Source organism: Sorex fumeus, unplaced genomic scaffold, assembly GCF_029834395.1.
Source record: "Sorex fumeus unplaced genomic scaffold, SorFum_2.1 ptg000054l, whole genome shotgun sequence".
Taxonomy (NCBI): domain Eukaryota; kingdom Metazoa; phylum Chordata; class Mammalia; order Eulipotyphla; family Soricidae; genus Sorex; species Sorex fumeus.
This window is the reverse complement of record NW_026606111.1, coordinates 33,136,246-33,154,896: the sequence shown is the minus strand read 5'-3', so window position 1 is coordinate 33,154,896 and position 18,651 is coordinate 33,136,246. Positions and strand designations below refer to the sequence as shown.

Sequence of the window (18,651 nt, the reverse complement as noted above, 5' to 3'; positions counted from 1 at the left end):
GCAAAAATGGAAGAGATGCAAGAATGATATTGTGAAAGAGAAAAGGATCACATAGATAAATGGAATAAAAGCTACAGAATATTTTGTCAAGGATGTTAAGAAAATGTTTAGACAGAAAAGCCATGGCCAGTGACGTCAAGTTAAAACACTTAGAAGCTTAATATGAAATAATTAATTAAAATTATTAGACATAATTATTAGATGTATTTCATTATAATTAAAGATTTCATAGAATGAAATAAGAGATGTAAATCAAACTAAAAGTTTTTAGGATTGAGTGATGGCACAAAATTGAGATAATAAATATAGATCTGTTACGGAAACTGACAAAGTAGAATGAGATTAAGCAGCAGATGGAAGGACTGTTGCATTCAATGTTTTCACTAATACTTTTGCCAATATCTTTAAAATGTGTGAATGAAGATGCTTCATTGTGTTTAATATGTATTGGAAAAAATAAATTAATTGAATACAAATATAAGAGAGGGTTATATCAGTAGTGGAGAGACAAGACGTAAAAGAGAAATATTTATTCTATAGGTAAGAATGAGAAAATAGTATTACGAGATCTGATTTGCAATTGCAATTGAATATAGGTAATATTAGGCATTTACTTGATGATTTCTATGTTGTCTGTAAAATATTTTGTCAAATGTTAAGAGGATTGAAATGTTTAAAAAAATTTTAATCCTGCAAAAAGGAGCTGGAGCAATAGCACAGCAGGTAGGGCGTTTGCCTTGCACACAGTCAACCCGGGTTCGATCCCTCCACCCCTCTCGGAAAGCCCTGCAAGCTACCGAAAGTATTCTGCCTGTAGGACAGAGCCTGGCAAGCTCCCTGTGCCCACTTGAGCAAATCGATGAACAATGAGAGAACAGTGCTACAGTGACATTTCCTGCAAAAAAGCAAAATGAAAATGTATGGCATCTTTTATCCTATTTCTTATGTGGGGGAGGGGGGCACAACACACCTAGATGTGCTTGAGGCTTTTTACTTTTGGCTCTGTTCTCAGGGATCACTCCTGATGAGGTTCAGGGCAGCATATGGCCGTACTAGGCATGAAACTCAGGTTGGCTGTGTGCAAGATAAAAGTCCTATCCTTTGTTCCCTCACTCTGATCCCAGGAGACAATTTTTTTTTTTTGATAAAACTTTCTTGGAATGATCTCCCTTAGTAAATTCTAATTTTATTGCTTTTGTTACCTCAATAGAAATACATGCTCTTTCTTCTCAGTGTGTAATTGAGTTTACATGCTACTCAGAGAAGAAATCAAACAAGTTCATGGATTCAAGTTTATTATAAAGTTTGAGATTGAAAACTTCAGATCGTAGCTCTTCACTGGAGGGCCGTGTGCCCTCTGACACTGCCCGCCATCAAGTCGTGCAAGAACAAGGTTCTCATGAGAAGTGTGGGAGGTGGCAGTAATGGCAGCGGTGCGAACTGGCCTTGGCCTGGAGGTTGGTGCAGCCCCTGGCCCAGCCGCAGCTCCGAATGCAGCCTAGGTGGAAGAAGGGGACGCGAAGCCCTTGGTGGCGGCCGCTCTGGCTGGGGGTCCGGAGAGGCCGCTGGAGAGCAGGGACGCTAATATGGTTGATGTGGGTGGTGGTTTGGAGACAGAATCCGCTAATGGAAAGGATACCCTGGGAGGTTCCGGGGATGCGATAGAGACTCAGGCAGGCTCTGAGGATAAGGAGAATAGTCGGCTGTTGGGAGAGGTCGAGCTCCAGTGTGGGTTACTACAGAGTGGTTCATGGCAGAAACCTTTGGAATAGATACCACGTCTTGTCTGCTGTTCATGACCAACTACAGTTTTCATTGCAACATGTGCCATCATAGTGGGAATATCTATTTTCTGTGCAAGCAAGCAAACTTGAAGGAAATGTGCCTTAGTGCTTTGGCCAACCTGACATGGCAGTCTCGAATGCAAGATGAAAATCCAAAAACCATGTTCTCCAAAGATAAGGACATCATAACATTTATTGATAAGTACTGGGAGTTCATGACAACCAGACAGCGACCTAGAAAAATGACATGGCCAAATAACATTGTTAAACCAATGAGTAAAGAGAGAGTTGTATTCTTGGTTGAGGAGCACCCTGACCCTGGCAGTAAGGACCCAGAGGAAGATTATTGGACTCTTGGATCAGGATCTTAGTAACATCGGTCCAGCTTATGATAACAAAAAGCAGAGCAGTGCCATGTCTACTGGTGGAAATCTAAATGGGGGAATTACTGCGGGGAGCAGTGGGGAAGGAAGAGGAGCAAAGTGCAAGCAGCAGGATGGAGGGACCACAGGGACCACTTAGAAGGCTCGGAGTGACCCTTTGTTTTCTGCTCAGTGCCTTCTCCCTCATGGTTACCCGTTGGAGCACCCATTTAACAAGTACGGCTACCAGTATATTCTAGCGGAGCCTCACCCCCACGCCCCTGATTCGGAGAAGCTTGAGCTTGACTGTTGGGCAGGGAAACCTATTCCTGGAGACCTCTACAGAGCCTGCTTATATGAACGGGTTTTGTTAGCCCTACATGATCGAGCTCCCCAGTTAAAGATCTCTGATGACCGGCTGACTGTGGTTGGAGAGAAGGGCTACTCCATGGTCTGGGCTTCTCACGGGATGTGGAAAGGCACCTGGTACTTTGAGATCACTGTGGAGAAGATGCCTCCCGACACTGCTGCCAGGCTGGGGTGGTCCCAGCCCTTAGGTAACCTTCAGGCTCCCTTAGGTTATGATAAATTTAGCTATTCTTAGCGGAGCAAAAAATAAAGGACCAAGTTTCACCAGTCTATTGGCAAGCACTACTCGTAGGGCTATGGGCAGGGAGATGTCCTGGGGTTCTACATCGATCTTCCTGAGGACACCGAGACCGCGAGGCCACGGCCTGACAGGTACAAAGACAAGGCGTTGATAAAGTTCAAGAGTTACCTATATTTTGAGGAAAAAGATTTTGTGGATAATGCGGAGAAGAGCCTAAAACAAACTCCAAATAGTGAGATAATATTCTATACAAATGGCATCAATCAGGGCGTGGCCTACAAAGACATCTTTGAGGGGATGTACTCCCCCGCCACCTCGCTGTACAAGAAATGCATGGTTTCCTTTAACTTTGGACCATGCTTCAAGTTTCCTCCAAAGGACCTCACTTGCCGCCCCATGAGTGACATCGGCTGGGGCGTTGTGGTGGAGCACACCCTGGCTGACGTCTTGTACCACGTGGAGACGGAAGTGGACGGGAGGAGGAGTCCCCCCTGAGAACCCTGACCAGGATCCTCTCTCTCTGTCTCTGCCGACCTGAACTCTGGGGAACGGGGCGGGCTGGGTGGGGGGTGTTGGGAAACGCCGCAGATGTGTTCTGGAAGAGGCTGCACAGCCCGGCAAGGGCAGGTTCAAGCACTCCTCGCTCCTGCTGGCTACTCTGTCTTGTGTGCCCTTTGCCAACACCTGCTGCCCTTGCCCTGCCTCCCCGAGCCCCCTGTAAAACTGGTGCTGTGTGCCACCTGCCCCCCCAACTGGGACTTGTAGTCTTACTGCGTCTTCTAAGGTGTGAAGCTTCTTGTCCAAAACACTCATGGAAAGCCATGTCCTTCTGTGCTCAGTGATACCACCCGGCCTGACTTCCAGGAAGCGGTGGACAGTGAGGATACCTGAGGCCAGTGGCTGCCCATTCCAGACCACGCGGAAACACCTTCCCCAGGGGCGGGCTTGTGTTCTTGAGTGTAAAGTAGACTTGATACTGGCATTTGCGGCTGCTGGGTCTGTGGGCCTTCCCTGAAAGGATTGTGCTTGCAGCCTGAACCATCAGAAACTTCCCCAATAAAACTTGTCTTCAACTTGGAAAAAAAAAAAGAAAGAAAACTTCAGATTATTTAGAATGAGAAACTATGCTTATCGTCTATATTCCTTTTCATTTGACTAACACAGTATTTCAACTATTTTAAATGAGTTTATTGCCATAAATACATTTCAAGAGCTTTTAAACTAAATCACTAAATGTATGGTTTTTAGAAAGACAAAGATACTGTAGTTTTAAATGATTAAAGATTATGTCATCTGTGTTAAAGTCTCCTAGATCATTTACTTGGATGCATAGCTTCAAAATACTTAGCAAAAGTCTTCATATTCACAAAACACAAGTAAGAAACATTTTGACAAAGTATATTATACTGAAGTATACTTTATTATTGCAGTTGATTCAAATCTACAAAATTCTTAGATTTGACCAAAAATTGAATATCAAGAATTTTATTGAACTTTGCTTATCTAAATGTTATTAACTCATGCTCAAAGTATATAGGCATTGTACATTATATCACTAGATATTTTCTATTATTAAATGCCCAAAATCTAATAAAAACTTCTACCCTTTTGAAAGATATGAATTATTATTTCATTAACTTTGCCTCTAATTTTATTACTGCAAAACATCCAATAAACAAGCAAATATCATAAACTGTCAACAGCAATCTCATACTATCTGCAAGATGATAATCTAACAATAAACCATTGAAGCCATGGCCTCATCTCACTCAGACTAAAATGCTTTTTGCAACTTGATTAAAGTCTGAATAGATAAATCAATACAATTTTCCTACAAATGTAAAAGATACAAAGATTTTCACGGATTTAAAAATTACCAGCTTATTTATAATACAGGGCATAGTTGAAGAGCATGCATCAATAACTGTTGTCACCTATTGAAGTATTTGTCTACAAGAGATTAGATGGTGAAAGTTCTCTTGACAAAAATGTTGGAGTGTACTATATGACCACTGGAAACAATATGGACATATTTTTCTTAAATGCCTATCAAATTTTTTGGAATAAGTTCCCAAAGGGTTACAACTTTAATTCCTCTATTGAAAATCACTAGTTTATTATATTTGGCTCTGAGGCAGAAATTTAATTTATTTAGGACACGTGTTTTCATTACATTCAATCTATACTGAGATTTAATCTTGTTCAGCATGTTCATTATTCTTTTATATCCTTAAGATTTATTCACTGATGTATTTTCTACCTTAAATATTTACTAAAATATTTGATATTTATTTTATGAGATTTTCTTAGGTTTCTCAAATAGAAGGAATACAGAAAACTGCTTAATATGAAGATAATTATCAGATATTATAGTTTCATTTTGGATTGATATAATTTGTCCTTGGTTTATGTTATTAGACAGTTAAGTATGTTGCTTCCTTACAATTAATCTTAAATCTCTACCACTTTCATGCTCTATGGAGAAAACACTGCTCTCTAGATTAATATCGAAGCTACTCAGAGTTCATTACTGTAGAGCATGAATAATTGATTTCCTTGCATCATTTCCTTCAAAGATTTCAAATACTTCCAACACTGTATTACAAATAGAAATTTCTTTAAAGTAATAGTTTGAATATATTGCATTGAAGTTAATTCATGTTTTACCCCATAGTCGTACAGAATAAACTTACAAGAGAATTTTGCCACTTTACATTATAAAATTATTTCAAAATTAATAATTTATAGGTACCATTTCATTTTTTTTCCTCTTCATATAAAAATCAGATTTTTACATTTCCTAACTCAACTTTATTTCTTTTTATTACTACTGTTTATTAACTACACAAAATCTATTTATTTAAATTTAGTATATTATTTTAATGGTATAAATATTCAAACATTTATTTTAACATTGACTACAGTATGCTAATACATATTTTGATTTTTAAGAATGAATGCATACATGCAAAATATGTACACTTATAATGCATATATGTATAATCTAATGTTCCAGCGAGCACCAGTAATGTCTCCATTGTGAGACTTGTAATCTTAATGTTACTCAACTAAAAGTTAAAAATTACCCTTCATAAGAGAATATATAGTACAATATGATTAGAACTAATCTTCTCAATTATTTTCATTTCTAATATTTTGAACACCTTTTCTCCAAGGTAATTGAGGCAGTTATTTCATTTGTCAAGAAGGATATAGAAACAGAAGTCATTTCTTGCCAATTTCTTTTATTTATAGGTGAGTAAATCTTCCCTGAAGGAGAAGCTACTGGAGTCATAAATCACTAGTAGCCTTGAATGGTAAGTTAAATAAATTGTTAGAATCTGAATGTAGACTAACATGAGATTAGAAAATATATGAATACTAATTTGGGGGAACTTGAGACGTTTTTAAACTGTACTTGCAGAAACTACACCCGATAGAAATATCCCTGATGTTTCTGGGAGGGAAACTTAGGCAATCATTCATTATGAATCATTCCCATAATGTTCTCCATAAAACTGTAGCCAGGGTAACTATAATTAAGTGAGGGAGAAAGAAACAGAGAGACAGACTGGGAGACTTCATATATATATATATATATATATATATATATGTATATATATAATGTATTGTGTGGTTGTATGACTACATATACTTATATTATGTATTATATAGTCTTCAGAAAAAAAAGTTATTGCCCAGATAATTTCATTGATAAATTATCTAAGATACAGATAAATTATAGTAACACTAAACTATCATTTTATAAGTAAGTAAAATAAAGAAAAAACAATTTGTTTTGAGGCTAATATTACTCTAATAAAAAATGCAACCATACCATTATATCAATAAAAGAATTTTGCAATACTCAATATAACAAAAAATGAACTATATAAATAAATAATTATAAATAAATAATTAAAACTAATTTTATTAGTAGATAACATGACAGCTTTTGAAAAACAGTAATCAAGGAATTTAAAAATTAAATTAAAGGGAATAAAGGCTTATCCTCCTGGTGCAAAAAAACAAAGTTTACATGATATGAAGTCAACCTACAAAGTGTAAAAAAATCAGTTGCTTTTCCATATCAATTAATATACAACTAAAATGTAAAAAACAAAATTTAAAACAAAATGAAACCAACATGTAGAGGCCCAGCCAGAGAGTGAAAACTTTTGATCCCAGTTCAATCCCTGGCACCACAGATGCTGCCCTGAACACTGCCAGGAATGATTCCTTAGTAAAAAGCTGGAAGCAAGCCTTGAGCACAACTCTTTATGTAACCTCCAAATAAAATTTAAAACAATTGTTCTATATTTGAGAAAACACTAAACTATGATAAAAGTTATCAAATGTGATCTAAATAAATAATAAATACTTCATCTTTACATATTAGTAAGCACTTACTATTAACATTATAAATTATATTCAGCTAAATTATAGACAATCAAATTTTAATCAAAATCTATCAATTTCACAAACATTTAAATTTTAAATTTCACAAACAATTAAATTATTCTAAATTGTAAATTGCATGTCATAATGCCCACAAAATCAACACAATAATAAAGAATATTGAAAAGCTAAAGTTTGAAAGAATTTTGAAATCTAAAACTTCAGAAATCAAGACAGCCTGATATTAGCAATATATATGTATGTATGCGTAATTAATCAACACATAAACATTATCTATGTATATATGTAGATAAGTACATACATGTATATATGCAATGGCTAAAATCCAAATATTTAAAGTGATATGAATGATATAGTCATTTGGTATTGAGATACCTGTATACACAGTGAATGACAGGTAGTGGGCCTTGCTTATTCACCACCTTTTATTCATTTTGGTCACACCCATTCTACTTTTCAAGGGATTTTTCCAGGTGATACTCAGAAGACCTGTTTGTGCCTATGATTAGATATCCTCAACCACTTGAACTCTCTTTCCAGACCAGTTATTTCACCTTTAAAAATGAATATTTTATATATAGATATAGATATATACATAAGACAAATAAGAATCCTAATTAGTGCCTTCCAGTTGAGCATATCCATAAAACATTATCTTTAATTTAATTACATGCAGATTATTATGTATAGCTTAAAATAATAAAAATGATTATAAGCCTAGATGTTATAAATACATATACCTTTTTTCTGCTACCTGAGTAAACATTCTTGGCTCTAATTTATATGTAAGTAAATATTGCAGAAACAAAAAAGAAAACAGCACGTAATAGGAAAATTCTTGTCAAAATTACAGTATAATATTGTCTTAACACCTATTAGAATGTCTATTACTAAAAAAAGATAATAACTTGAGAAAATAAGACAAAAAATACTTGTGCACAATTGATTTCATTGTGCTATATTGTGAAAAATCTACAATAAATGTCATACTTTAACTAAAAGCAGGAACAGAAAAGTCATTTGGAATAAATATTATAAAGACTTATCATAGTTTTAGGCAAAGTAAATTGCAAATATTTGTAATTAATTATAAACTGTATGAAATATTTATGTATAGGAAACATTTTATGTATTAAATCGAAGGAACATATAATTTTACAATTAATCAGTTTATTAGCTAACAGATTCATAGATTGTAAAAGCAAACTCTAAAGTAATAATGTATTGAAATATTAAGTTTTTAGGACTATAATTTGTTGTTGCAATAAAGAATATATAACAATTTAGAATAAATTTAATAAATGTATAAAATTCTTGAACTCAAAATTAAAACTTTGACTAAAATATACACAAGTTTAAATAAGAGACCTATGTTCATTCACATGGATTGAAAAGGAATAACAATACTAAGTATATTTTCCCAACTTGATGTATGGATTAAATGTCGCACCAGAAAAATTTCTACAAAACAGTTTTAAAAAACCAACAAGCTGAATATAAAATTCATATGGAAAATAAGTCTAGAAAAAACAAAATGATTTTTGAAAATAAGAAATTTGGAGCTATTATCCTCTATGAGAAACACAGAAGTTTCAGTAACCGAAATAGAGTTTAATGGAATAAAAATTTGTTTTATACAAAGGAAATTATCAAACTCAGTGAGTAGAAAATAGTGTTTATAATATTCTATACTCTATAAATTTTGATTCATCACACACAATTATTAATAGAAATGAACTGTACATATATAGAAATGTATATGTATATATAGAAATGTATATGTATAGTAATTGTGTGTTTATAAAGCTTCTTGAATGAAATACAAAAAAGTTTCTTTTATTTACGAATGGCCTATATTTCACTAACTAAATTCTGCAATAATAGTAATCATTAATGTAATACATTGCACTTCATCAAAAACTTAACTTTTGGGAAGTCACACCCAGTGGTGTCAGGGAATCAAGCTCTGCACATAGAGTTTATTCCTGGAAGTACCAGCAATTAAAATAGTGCTGGGTACTTGCAAGGGAAGTATTTCAACCCCTGTACTCTCCATTCATCTCAAATCTTTTTGAATTCGTAAGTCACCATTAATAGAGAGAAAAGGCAAGATATAGATTTTGTGAGTATATTCAAATACATAAATTTGACAATAAAATAAATTGTCAATTATCAAGCTTATACAAAGAAATCTTTGAAGTTTATCAGAAGAAAAAAGTTAAAATAAAAATTTAAAGTAGCAAAAAGTCTTCTATAGCTATTTGTTAAAATGCCAATAATCATATGAAAAAGGGTTGTACACCATTTATCATAGATATGTTAACTGTAGAGATTCAATTTTTTTACCCACTGAAATTGCATAAATGAAAATTATTGACAACACTTTATTATTGCCAAAATATGAATTAACTATTGGAATCACTATACTTGGTTGCTTAGCATATAAAATAATATAATTATACTTTGGAATAGTTTGACTAATGATGCTATACTTAGAAATTCTCTTACCCTGATAGAAATTAAGGCAACATAGATTATTACAATGTTATAATTTGACTTTTCAGCACTCATATTTAATAATAAAGCAACTAGATTATCACAAATAAAATTAGCATTTAAATAAACTGAATCTAATATACATATATGGAATAATTCAACCAAAAATAGTATACATATCTTTTTTCATGAAATAATCTCTAGATTATATCCAAAACTGTAACATCACATAAAAAACTCCTACATATGCAAAAAAAATTTTAGTTGTACTAAGCTTTTTTGCCTAATGAAATGATATTAGAAATTCAAAACCAAAAAAGTGGGAAAATTCATATATATGTGAAAGTGAATTAGAGTTTAAATAGTTAATCAAGATAAATGCAAAATTAATAATATAAAAAACATTGAGATAAATCAAAATAAATATACTTTCTGACAAAAGCCATGGGATATGTTTTAAGCAGTGCTTAAAGTGAAACATGCATTATCTATGTGTATAATTTAGAAGACATCATGTTAATAACCAACTGAGTTTATAAAGAATAGAAAATAGTAATTAGAGAAGAAATTAGTGAAATACAGAAAGGTTAAAAAATAATTGTAGAGATTATCAACTCAATTAGTTTATTTGAAAAAATTAAATTAACAATGTCTTGAAGACACATACTGGGGCTGATTGGGTGAAAATTCCAGGAGCCAAAATGTCAGTACAGCCTGACCTGCTAAAAATTTAGGAACTAACCTCTTCTTGGAAAAATGTTAAAATACATTGTGTAAGTTTCTGAGCTACGCCCAAGATAACTGCCATGAGCCCACCATTAAGGCTCATACCCTGATTCACTGAAAATCTGCATGCCTTGTTAGTTCCCCATTTTTCCCACTTCCTCATGTAATCAATTATAAAAAGCTATTTTGGGAGAAATAATTTTGGAGCTTGATTCGAGTCTTGTCTTGCTCCCATTCTTCTGTCTCTCTTTTTTCCCACTCGCACACCCTCTCCTGGTTATCCACATTGACTAGTCCCACGGGTCAGGGCATGAAAGAAGTTTCAAATAATTAGAATCTGTAATAAAAGAAATTTCATTTCTATCAGTTTTACAGAAATTTAGAAAATATTATAAATAGATGATACAGTTCTTTGTCAACAAAATTAGGAAACATGAAATGAGTAGATTTGTAGAAAGAAAGAAGTGCTACAACTCATTCTAAAGCAAAAACAACTTAAATGAAATCATGTCAAGGAAAAAGAGAAAACTAGTAATAAGAATTATGAACAAGTGACTTTATATTTTAGTTAAGGTCTAGTACAAATTCCAATTCTTCCATAAAATTTTATTATATTATCTCAATACAAAAAAAAAATAGACCCAATATAAACTCTAAAAAGACACAGCAAAAAAAAAAAAAACCTGTGTTTTCTTTTGTTTTTTTCTTGATTTTAGTCCACACTCAGGGGTTACTCCTGCCTCTGCACTCAGGAATTACCCCTAGTAGGACTTGGGGAACCATCCTGCTGCTGGAGATAAAACCCAGGTCAGCTGCATGCAAGGCAAATTCCCTACTCACTGTATATGACTCCATCCCAGAAAACTGGTTATTAATATTTATCATAAATATGAATGCAAAATTATTAACAAAGTCTAGAAAACTTAATACAGCAATAATAAAAATAATTATATATCATGTCCATGTAGAATTTATCTTATAAATGCAAACTATATGTGAAAATCAATGAATTAATATTGCAATAAATCTTAGATATGACAAACTCTTCTGAATCGATTTTTGACAAGATATTTGACACAATTCACCAGCTTTTTAATAATAAAATCACTCAATTTACTAGGAATAATAACAAACTCCTCTCACTCAATTTAAAATACCTATGAAAAATTCATGACTAACATCATATGTGGTGACATTAGTGCATCCTTTTCATCAATTCGGAAATAAGAAGAAAATTTGCTCTTGCCACTTTTCTTGAGCATTCTGTTGGAGGTTCCATTTATCATTATTAGGGAAGTAAAAAGAAGCACAATTATTTCATTTATAAAAATAAGAAAGAAAACCATTTCATTTGAATATATTTTCACCTTGTACACAGAAAATCCTAAGAAGAGGGCTGGAGAGATAGTCCAGCAGGTGGGACAATTGCCTTAGAGCAATGGACACCACTTTGACCCAGGCATCTGCTATGGTCCCCTGTACCCATCCAAGAATGTCTCTTGAAAGAAAGAAGTAAGTTCTGAGCACTGCTACGAATGTAAAAATAGAAGTAAAAAGGAAATGAAAGAAAATAAATCCTAGTGAAACCACTGTGCGGGGGGGGTGGGGGAGTAACTCTATTAGAACCAACAAGGAATTTTAAGTGACTGCAGGAAATAAGAGAAATAGTTTAAAATCAATAGAATTTTACATTTGGAATGAACAACCTGACAAAAATAAGAAATTCTAAAAGCACTTAAAAAGTAACAAATGGTAAAATATACATATTATACAATTATAAAATATTGTTAAAATGAATTGAAGTTCAAATAAAGGAAACACGTTTCTTGGTCATGAAAGAAAATACTAAAAAATTGTTAAATGATATTAGGCTTCTTCATAAATGTAGACAATGATTCTACTTTTTTTTTTAGAATTGCAAGGAATAAAGACGGAAATACTTAAAATTAAAAAAAAGGATTCATGCTTTCCAACTATGTATCTTGCACCATTGATTCAGCCATAGCACAGCCAATAGTGTGTTTGCCTTGCACAGTCTAACAGAAGTTAGATCCAGGTACCATGTATGGTCCCCTGAGCACCCCTAGGAGTGATCCACTCAGGGATTACTCCAGGCCAGGAGTAATCTTGCACAGCTTCAGGTCTGATATAGCCTAAAAACAAATAAGTCAAAAAAAACCAACAAACAAAAATCAAAACTTGCACCAGTAGTCAGTACATTACTTGCAACAAAACTGATAATGACTGAGATTGTGGTTTTGTAGCTTGTTGCGCATGCATGATACCTGGGTTCTATCCTGGCACTGGTAAAGAAAAAAAAGAAAGAAAAAAAAGGAAATGTATACAGATAAAGTATTAGAATCGAGAGCCCCTAAATTACACATAAAGGGTAAGTTTTTGCTGCACATCTGTTCTTTTATTAGGCCTAAAAATTACTGTACAATGTATAAAAGACAGAAAAATAGTCTTTTCCATAAGTAATGCAGGCAAAACTGGGCAGTTATATGTTAAAGAATGAAACTTTTTTTTTATGCACAAGTGAAAAATCAATGAAAAATGGAGGCCAGGGAGATGGTAAAGGGGCTACAGTATTTGATTTGCACGGGACTGATCTTGATTCTGTCCTGCAATATGTATAGTATCCTGAACACTACAAGGTGTGATTTCTCAGCACACATATGGAACTAAGATATTAGCACTATTTGGTGTGATCCAAAAATCAAAATGCGACTACTAACTACTAAAAATAATTCAAAATGTGTTAAAGATGAGTTCATACAACTCCCAAAGATTGTGCAAGGGATAATTCCCTATAAAACAGCATGAGAGATAAGCAATGTGAAGAAGACATTTTATATACTGAAAAATATGAGTAATCTTGATGTAGAAATTATTGAAAGTTATTATTTGTACAATTAAAATGCATTTATTTTACTAGCATAAAATACATCTTTTAAACTGTGAAAGTATTTCTACTTTTTATTTTATAAAACTAAATATTGCCATCAAGTAACAGAATGATCTTTATTCAATCACATTTTTATTTTTTCAGTAAGGTTTTATAGTCCAAGAACTTTTTAAAATTCAATGATCTTTTCCTTTATTGCCATGAGGCATTCTTTTTTTCTAATTTAAAGTATGTTAATTAAAGGAAGCTACTGATTTTTATATCTTAATATTTATTACCAATATTCTTAATAATCTCAAACATTTAAAATTTTTTTCCATAGGCTCCTGAACTCATTGTTGCAAACTTGAAGGTCAGAGCTCCAGTGCAGTGCTGTTGTACTTAGGCCCAGCATTGCTAAGGGAGACCAGAGCTACCCTATTAGTACAGGGTCTGGTGTGTAGTGTTGAGTTAGACTCACAACCTCAAACACATTAGACATTTGTCAGCTGAGTTAGCTCCCTGAACCAATTTTAATAAAGTTTTTAAAAAGTATTTTTTCATGTTCAAGTAATATAACCTTAATATTTTAATGTGTTATTCAGTCTTGTTTGGAGATTCTAGCAGGGGAGCGCAGCTACTCGTATACCCTCGACCCAAGACCGGTCCGTCTCTATCCGGGAAGGCCGTCCTCTTGCACCGAGTGCACAGCTTCGGGAGGGACGCACATGGAGCGGTGAGGGAGGAAGGGGACACCGCCTATCCAGCCAGATCAGCCGAATCAACCCTGGCGATCAATGGGGTGACAGATGTCGCAGCCAGATCGCCCTCACATTCAGTCTTACACGGCAGAGTCTGGCAAACTCCCCGTGGTATACCCAATATGCAAAATACCAGTAACAATGATGGGTCTCATTCTCCTAACCCTGAAAAAGACTTGAATATGGCACTTTAAAAAAAAAAATTTCAGAGCTAGGACGAAGAAGACCTTACTGGCACCTGCTCGAGGCAATCGACGAACAACAAGGTGGTCGTGATCGTGATCGTGATTCAGTCTTAGAAGTACAATATCATCTCTCAAATAAAGAAAATGATTTTCTTTTATCATTTTCTTATTTTAGAATGATTTTGTTCTATTTTCATCTACTCTACTTGAACCTTCATATAAATTTCAAATGATTTTTAACCTTTATTTTTCTGATCATCACTTGAATGTCCACTTCAAAATTGTCTTTGGATGTAGTAGCATCTATAATTTTTATATGGCTTTATTCTGTTTTAGTTAATGCATTTTAAGTCACAAACTTATGATCTGCAGTAACTTTTTTTAATCATTTGTTGACTTTGATATTTTCTCCAGTATTTATAATTTTTAATTACAAAATACTGTCAAACAAACACTGTCCTCCCATTGTTCACCGATTTGCTCGAGTGGGCCCAGTAATGTCTCCATTTTGAGACTTCTTGTTACTGTGTTTGGCATATTGAATATCGAATAAGCTTGGCCAGGCTGGCTGCGTGCAAGGCAAACACCTTACCCCTGTGCTGTCATTCCAGCCCACAATTTTTAACTACATAAAAAATATATATATTTATCAAAATATAGTACAGACATTTTCTAGGCTCTCTACATGTATAATAAACAATTTGCAACTAGGTAAAAGTAGAGAAACGTAAAGAAAAGAGAGAGGGGTTGGAGCTTTCTTTACAAAAAATTGGTGAGAATTCTTTGCCATATGCTCAAAGTATGTTAAATTTGTTAGTTAAAAGATGACATACTTTTCTCATACATAAAGTATTTACTCCTATAACTTCTTTTCTGTTGAATTGCTTGTTCTGTTATTATTTCTCTGAATTAGTAGTATTTCTACAGGAAATTGTTTTTCCTGCAGATTTGTATATTTTATAGATTTGCACTGTTAAGCTTTTACATCTCTTACATTACTATGGCTATATTGACTTTTTCATAATATTATTGCTTTCTTTGTTCATATCATTTATTTTATTTTCATTTGGCAAATTAAAATAGATTGCTAGAAGTCATTTTCTTATTGATATATTGATCTTTTGAATTATTTCTTAAGTTTTGTAGCCATATCTCGTAGCACTGTAGCACTGTTGTCCCATTGTTCATTGATTTGCTTGAGCGGGCACCAGTAGTATCTCCATTGTGAGACGTGTTGTTACTGCTTTTGGCATATCGAATACACACCATGGGGAGCTTGCAAGGCTTTGGCATGCTTGCTTTGCACAGGTTCAATCCCTGACACCCCATATGATTGCCTGAGCACTGCCAGGAGTAATTCTTGAGTGCAGAGCCAGGATTAAACCCTGAATATCATTGTGTCCCAAAAACAAACAAAAAAGTGACATAATCAAGTTTCATAATCTATTATAAGCTTTGTATACCAAGGACAGCGCACTGATTCATCACATAAAAGGCATAAATATGTCAGTTGGTGCTAAAATTTCATCAGTACTGCTTAATTCAAGGTTGTACAACGGCATGGCTTAAGTTGTGCTGAGAATGTGGGTTCTGCAAAAAGGACAAGCATTGCAAGGAGTTTGCTTTAGTAAGGAATTCCAGGAGTTAGGCAGAAGAAACAGGATAAGAGAAAAATCAACCTAAGGGTGTATTTTTCAGTTGGTCACAACTGCCAACAATAGGGCTCAATGCTTCTTAAACCTCAGAATCTCTGAGAAGTGGACAATACAAAAATACATTTCAGAGGCCTGAGAGATAATATTATGGGTAGGATGCTTGCTTGGACATGATGTACCTCAGTTCAATCCATTTGCTTTTATTTATTTATTTATTTATTTATTTTTGCTTTTTGGGTCACACACAGTTAGAGTAATACTGAGAACTGGGATCACTCCTGGTAGTGCTCAAGGAACCACTTGCAGTGTAAGAGATCTAATTAGTGTCAATTATGTGCAAGGCAAGTGCCTTAGCCTTTGTATTCTCTTTCTGGTTACAATATGTTTCTCTTTTGAAACTGCAGGTATTGCTTTTTAAACTATCATTTATTTATATTTTATTTATTTTTTAATTTCTTCTTAATTTGTCTTGACATAAATTCTTTTAAAGTTATTGATATGGTTTATTTCATTTTGTCTTTTTATAAGTAATAAAAATTAAATAATGCATTTGATTTGAGAATAATATTAATTTCAGGCCACTGAATTTCTCATAATTTCCTCCTTATTTCATGAAATACATAGACATTTGTGATTTTTTAAAATATTTTATTTATATATTGGTATTCTACCAATTTATATACCAATATAAAAAAAATTTGCTTATTGTCATTTAGTAATTACAAGTTACAAAATGTGCCATTAAAATTTTGTAGATTTCAGGGCTGGAGAGATAGCACAACGGGTAGGGCGTTTGCCTTGCATGCGGCCAACCCAGGTTTGATTGCCAACATCCCATATGGTCCCCTGAGCTCCGCCAGGAGTAACTCCTGAGTGCAGAGCCAGGAGTAACCTTTGTGCATTGCCGGGTGTGACCCCCCCAAAAAAAATTTGTAGATTTCTTGACTGCACTGATTTTTGTATATCAAAACAAAGGGTTTCTATTAGATTTGTCTTCTTTGACTTTGGATACATATAAGTTTTTAATCTTTTCATTGATAATGTAGAATTTTACTTTAATATATGTTCATTTACAAGATGGTTTAGTATCTGTTAACACACTCCTGGATATAAATTTGCAACTATAAGTTTAACACTGGTATTAATGCAAAAGGTGAAGTGAAAGACAGAATTTAAGAAATGTAGAAACATGGAAATTCTTTTAAAATTTATTTTCATTAGTACAAGAAGTTTGAAGTTTTAAATTTTCTAGAGCAATTGTTAATAGCCAAGTGTACATTGAAGTAGAAATGTATAAAAAGGGAGTAGAATGAAATTACTAGTTACCAACACAAATTCTTACTTCAACTGTCATTCTTACAATGAATGAAGAAAAATCAGAACAACTGAGGGAAAATCAAATTCACTGTTCAAAATAAGACATTCTGTACTCAAAATAATTTAATTTTTTAGAAGTTCTTCTTTTTAAGTTAAGTAATTTTAATATACAGTTTCTTAGTGTAAAATTCAAAATTTGGGCAAATCAAGCAACAGTAAAATGGGTTAACCAAACAATAAAACTACAGCAAAAGTGAGAGCCAATCTAGAGAACAACAAATAACATCATAATAATACTGTAGCACTGGCCCCTGTTGTTCATCGATTTTGCTCGAGTGGGCACCAATAATGTCTCACAACAAATTGTGAGGCTTGTTACTGTTTTTGGCATAATGAATACGTCACTGGGAGCTTGGGAGCTTGCCAGGCTTTGCCATGTAGGCGAGATACTCTTGGTAGCTTGCCGGGCTCTCTGAGAGGGGCGGAGGAATTGAACCTGGGTTGGCCATGTTGGTTGCATGCAAGGCAAATGCCTTACCCACTGTGCTATTGCTCCAGCCCTGCTATCACACCATAATAATATCTTATTAACACAAAGTGCTCAAAATGGACACTGTAAATCACTTACTTTAAAACAATATGTTCTCAGTAACTATTAACACCTATATTAAAAAAGTAAACATCAAAATTTAGTACTTTGTCAAAGTTATTTATTTCCAGTCTTCTTGGTGACTGTTAAAGTGAAAACATCAATTGCAGGATAAACATTTATAGAGAACCAAGTTTTTTAACTTTTAAATGAGGTATTTTATTTTAATCAGTAGAATTAAGCTCATACAACTAAATGACAAAAAATAATTATATGAGACTCAGTAATTACATGAGTTTGTCAAATATAGGATGACTGATGTAATCTTTGCAAAATCATTACTTACCAGTATTACTATTGAGGTAAAAAAGTAATAAAAATTATAGTATTATGTAGTTTTGCTATGGTATAATAAACAGTTTCCTATTGTAAAATGAGACACTGAGTTACAGAAAGATGTTTCTTGGAAACAGGACTTGAAGACATGCATATAAAATTGGGAGGTCAGAGTTAATCCCTGGAAGTTCATTGTCTCCAAGTACTACTAAAAGTAGCCCCCAAACACTGCTGAATGTAATTTCCCTCTCATCACTCCTCCAAAAAAAAATCTCATGTGCCTGGTCATAAGGTAAGTGATAGACTGGAAATTGATACATAAGAATGTAATTCAAAAATACACTGGCTATTCAATAGTGGAATTACAGAGTTGATAAATCCATCAGGAACTTTTCTCTCAGCTGTCTACCTTTACACACTGAGTTTCTTTCTGAATTTGACTTAATTTTTGGATCAAAAGAATATGAACCGCTTCAGAGTTTACATGTCATTCTTGAGCAGAACTCAAGGGCTAGTTGGAATAT

At 33.7% G+C, this 18,651-nt stretch overlaps 1 pseudogene; it reads left to right on the top strand.

Moving 5' to 3' along the window:
- Positions 1-1,424: 1,424 nt before the first annotated feature.
- On the top strand, positions 1,425-3,260 carry LOC130033480 (set1/Ash2 histone methyltransferase complex subunit ASH2-like; annotated as a pseudogene).
- Positions 3,261-18,651: the final 15,391 nt, after the last annotated feature.